Genomic DNA, 6000 nt, shown 5'->3' with positions numbered 1-6000 from the left:
TAAATAATTTTACATTTTTCAGAAAAATATTTACGAAAGACTACAATTTCATTTCTATATAAAACATGCTGTATTTATATAATCACTGAAGTACGCACATCGTGTCACACAAAAGAATACTCAAGATTTAATGATGATCTGTGTGTAATTTATTTAATTATAAACTTGTTATTGTGTAATTACAGATGTTGTCATGTAATGTAAAAAATACATATCAGCATTAAGGTAAGCCACCAAAATCTAAAAAACGAAGCCACATACGCAATTTAAGTCTTTCTTCATGTGATAATTAACTACTTTACTACAAATAAATATATTATTATCTTCTACTAGTAACTATATGTATAATTTTTCTAACTTTGGATAAGTACTTACATGCTGTGTTAGTTTTAAGTATTTGGCTCCCTTACAACAGATAATATAATTGTACAAGTGAGTTTTTTCTTTTTACTTTTTCTATTTATGTTCGCTGTGAGACGTAGAGGAAACAATTGTTAATGTTACCATTGTATATGTCATTAATTTATATATTACACGGGTTTTAATTATTTCTGTAAGATCTCCAAATAAATAAAATAAATAGTAGTTCGCCCCGATTCCGTTCATGTAAACATAATTACCTATGGCATATTAAGACCACTCGGGGACCACGTATGTATGCAACGGTGAAGTTATTAAATCGTTCCAGTAGTTCCTGAGGTAAACACGTTCGACAAGCAAACAAATTACTCTTCAGTCTTATATTAATGAAGTGAAACTTCTTTAGGCATGTTGAGAGTAAAATTTCAAGATCTCGTCATGACAATACCGTCACGTCATGGATTAAGGCGACGATTTTGGTATCTTTGAAAGAAGTTTCACTTCTGACACGTGTGCTCGGCACACACGCTCTTTTTATTATGTACAGATATAGATAAATTATGCTGTGGGTACAAAATAATTCTATACAACCTTATTCAAATATAAATTCTAGATCACGAAATAAGTTCAAGAAACCACTAAAACTTAACACAAATCATAATACCACAAAGTAAGCCAAATGCACAAAACCGCAAGATATTTGCTATCGACTTCTGAGGTAGTTTAAAGTATGGGAAACCTGCAATTTTACAAATTAAGTTGAAGGTTTGTTCTTATAATTACATACTTTTTTCGCTATAATAGAAGTATTTGAGCTTACTAGCTTTCCGACCGCAGCTTCGCCCGCTTTGTCTAAAACATAATAAATTATATACTAAGACCTTCCTCTTGAATCACTCTATCTATTAAAAAAACAGCATCAAAATCCTTTGCGTAGTTTTAAATATTTAAGCATACAAAGGGACATAGGGACATAGGGACAGAGAAAGCGACTTTGTTTTATACTATGTAGTTCGATAGCCCATTTATCGAGGAAGGCTAAAAGTTATATATGTCACGGCTAAAGGTAGGTGAGAACATAAACTTAAGATTAGCCGGCTAAACTTAGGTTTATTTTCGACGAGGTGTTAATGTTAGTTTGTTCTATCTTTAGCCGGCTAAACTTAAGTGTAACCGCAGGCCCGTGGCTAAAAATGTCGGGGTGGGTAGATTTGGTTAGCGCCGGGCCGGTGGAGGGCTTGAGGGGCCCGCACAGTGCCAGAAAACACTCGCCCTGTTCCTTACATGTATTATAGTAACCAAATCTACCCACCCCGACTCAGGGCAGAAAGCTGGTGGCTAGGTTAGGTTAGGTTAGAACTCTTAAGACCCGCACGAGCCGAGCGAGCGCAGCGAGCGTGCTGCGGCAGCAGCCGGCGAAGTGCCAGAAAACACTCGCCCTGTTCCTTACATGTATTATAGTAACCAAATCTACCCACCCCGACATTTTTAGCCACGGGCCTGCGGTTACACTTAAGTTTAGCCGGCTAAAGATAGAACAAACTAACATTAACACCTCGTCGAAAATAAACCTAAGTTTAGCCGGCTAATCTTAAGTTTATGTTCTCACCTACCTTTAGCCGTAACATATATATCATCACGCTAAGACTAAAAGGAGCGGAGCCACGCGGGTGAAACCGCGGAGCGCAGCTAGTTATCTATAAAGTACAAACCCTCTTTATTAAAAAAACTACATCACCCATTGCGTATATTTAAATATCTGATCACATATAAAGACAGACAAACAAACAGTGTAAAGCGACTTTGTTTTATAATAAACAGTGTTCAACTTCCCCTTATAACCCTTCAGGAAATAACCCTATAAAAATGAACGTGCCCAAATTATTTGCACCAAGCCATTAATTAATATATATCTTACACTCAGCTCATTACAATGCACGTTAACAAAAAAGGAACGCAGTGTATGGAAGCAATGCACGTTTATACTTTTTGACGGAAAACCTATTAAATTTTATGAGTGTTTTCCATACTTGCTCTGCTCCAGTTTTTTTGCGCTCGCAGTGTAGTTGTTCCTGACGAATATGTTGTACTGGATGGAACATACAATCTATAATATTATATCAGAACTACTTACAATTGGTTGCTATTACTTAATAAGACGATTTTTGGCCCAATATTTGTCTATACACTGCACTGCACACAATCAAATAAAACTTATTACAAATAACTTGACAGGCTTCTGATATTACAATTTAAAAGAGAGTCCATAAATTTATTTGAATATCAAATACCTACATGTGTATTTATTTGATACGAATAGATTTATACTAAATTAATGTTGACTTGGAATTTTGGTGCGGATTATAAACAATTAAAAATAATTGTTTTATTTATTTTTACTTAGAATTTTAACAAATTTTCTGGACCACAGGTTAGTGCTCAAATTCACTTGTGTTGAAAAGCGAATAGCGCTTTTCTTCCATAACTATAACCTACTTGGCATTTAAAATAAAAGCCTATTGAAAATTTGAGATTAACATTTTACGATTGTCTTATCTTTATGTATAATAAGTAAAAACTTTAAACTTCTCACCCCAAACTCAAACTCAAACTCAAACATTCATTTATTCAATTAGACTACTATTTAGTAGCACTTTCGAATCGTCATTACATAGTATTTTTAACATTTACCACCGATTCGGAAAGCAGTATCTATGGAGAAGAATCGGCAAGAAACTCCATAGTTGCTCTTTTAAAATAATGTCAATAAATTTACATAATATGTAACTTATATCTAACTACATAAAAAATTCCAAAATAAAGTTTAACCATTTCCAGTAAGTTTTACATCACTGTCGCTTAATGTCCGAGCCGTTGGCCCCAAATCTTGATCCTCGTAAAATTTTATGTGTTTCGGACAAAGCGATTTTTGTTAATTAACCGCACTCGAGGTCTTTTGCGATAGATATTTTCTTTCTTATCGGTTCGATCGCACCTTAACAGCTCGAATGTATTCTGTATCCCTGGGGAATAAAAAGATCTTTTTTCACAAAGAAAGTATAACGTATTGTGAATATTACCAAGAAAGTATACATTTTTACAAAGAAAGAATTTTAAATTATAATATGTATAAAGAAAGTATATTTTGTAACAAATAAAGTTTTGTATAGGTACCTAATTTAACTATTTTGAATAATATAATGAAGGTTACGTCGTGAGTGTTCAATAAATAGGTGGCCATAATTATTTTTAATCACTCTTAAACTTGGTATAGGTACATAACAGAATACACACATAAGATACACATAACAATTTAAGTAAATGAAAACATACATAAATTGTAGACTAGTTTAACTTTACTCCTACTTTTCAGAGAATTCGGATCGATAGATGGACAAAAGATTTAAAATTAGATATTTACAACATAAAAATATATACAAATTAAGACTGTGATAGGTTCTTGAATCCTGGTAATTATCTAACTTTTGCATTTTTTTTTAATAATTTACAACATTTCGTTTTTAAGTTTGAAATCAGCAATACGTAAATTTTAATTGTATAAAAAATACTAATTAAAAAATATACTTTAAATGAACGATGGCATTAATATAATTACTTAAACCATCTTCACGATGGACCCAATTCTGCTTAACGACCATCTTACACCGGTCATTTGCCTCTTGTAATTGTTATGAATCAAATTTATCTGATTTTGCAAAATATTTTATTATATTAATTAGTTTTGTCAGAAATGGGACTTGGTTTTTGTAAATTTATGAAACGAGCTTGCTTTGATTTATTTTAAAAAGCTCGATGGTTAAACTTTGGTAAACCATGACTTTTTTAAATGTATTCATACTATAGGCAGACTTTAGGACACTTAACAGTGTGTTTAAAACCAATTCTAATTATCCACTTATTACATTTTCGAATGGGTAAATCTTGTTTAGACTAGATAATATTATAGGAGTACCGGATTTTTCTACGAAAAGTAATATATATACGCTATATCAATTGAGACCTTTCGTCGTGTCGTTTTAAGGCACACTTAAAAATAGACTACTTTTTTGAGCATTACGGAAAATATTGGACCTTATTAACAAATCATTAAAATAGAGCAATATGGCAAAATATACGCTATAACAGTCATCGAGTATAATAATAATAATATCCTTTTCACATACGACGAAATACACGCGAAGAATTAACGAACAACATCATTTAAAGTTTTGTCTCATGAATGCAATCTAAAATTATTACGCCCATTAAACATATGAATTTTAATGACCCATCAATAGATACAGTGACGAATGTAATTGCAATACTATTTTATACAACCTTTTGCTAATAGGTGTATCGCTCACAATACTATGCCAACGACAGGTTTGGTCAAAGGTTATCGTTGCTCGGATGCCTACTTTCACCCGAGCCTTTTTAAAGACAATACTAATATACCCCAAAAACACGCGATTTTCAACCTTATTTTAAGGATATAAGGCATAAACGCGTGCGCAGTGTCGTTTGCGATGGATCTTCTTTATGATACTTCAGTATAACGATGATTATTTTGTAATAATAAGATAAACTCCACTTATATTTCCTTGTGAAATCGTGTTTGTGTCGCAACTGAGGTTGTACGGTTGTTTATTCTAATGTAAATTACTTGGACGTAATTAAGAGTTTCTTGGGTGATAAGACGAATGTGTTGTGTCAAAATGTCTTGTTTCTATTTTAAATTATTAATATATGAATGCATTTACTTCTTTGTAAGATATTCAACTTTATAGTTATTATATTATGATATGTGAATTATTATTTGCGTACTAAATGTTATTTTTACAGTACCCGCCCGATAATATCGTAGCTTTGTAAGGGATGAAATCGTTAAACACATTTTATCATTAATCGTTTATTTCCATCATATTATGTGATTGTACCGTAGTCTAAATGAAAAATATAAAAGAATACGAGAGTGATCGTCTAATATTAATTTATTGAGAAACGTCTTCCCAGTTCAAAATGGAGAAATAAACCATCCACGCGAAGACCTACATCCGCGCGAGTCGCGGGCGGAAGCTAGTAAAAGAAAATCTACGGTACGTTATTGTTTAGAAGTTTGGCATAAACAAACCCGAGAATACCCTTGTATTCAAATATGATTAATATGTTTATAATAACAACTCAGATAAAAATACATCTAATTTACAAAATAATATGTAAACAGCCTAAAGGCTATTGTAAACAAATAATTCAAATAGAGATTTACCTAAATTACATCTTCCCTTGGCTTTATTATTGAAAGAAAAAAAAATTACCTGGTATTTCTATGAAAATAGATATATCAAACTACAATACCCTCATTATTTAAAACTGAATTTTAAAAATCTAAAGGTACGCTATTGCATTCGAGAAATATATTATCAACATCACTGCTACAGATACAATTTCTTTGTAAATTCATACACGGGAAAGTCAGCTTAATTCCTCAAAACATTAAGCTTATATTCCTCTAACCGAAATAGCTACAATAAATCTTGCGAGCGAAGCTGACGGTTAGCATTTAGCAATTTACTTGTCAACACGATCTCCCATTATCAGTTTATGTAAGTAACAAGATAAAGCGATATTTAGTATCAAATT

The sequence above is a fragment of the Colias philodice genome, chromosome 12 (genome assembly GCF_061535455.1).
Source record: "Colias philodice isolate Cphi_HAF_F1 chromosome 12, ilColPhil1 Martin Lab GWU primary, whole genome shotgun sequence".
Taxonomy (NCBI): domain Eukaryota; kingdom Metazoa; phylum Arthropoda; class Insecta; order Lepidoptera; family Pieridae; genus Colias; species Colias philodice.
This window is presented reverse-complemented; position numbering follows the sequence as displayed.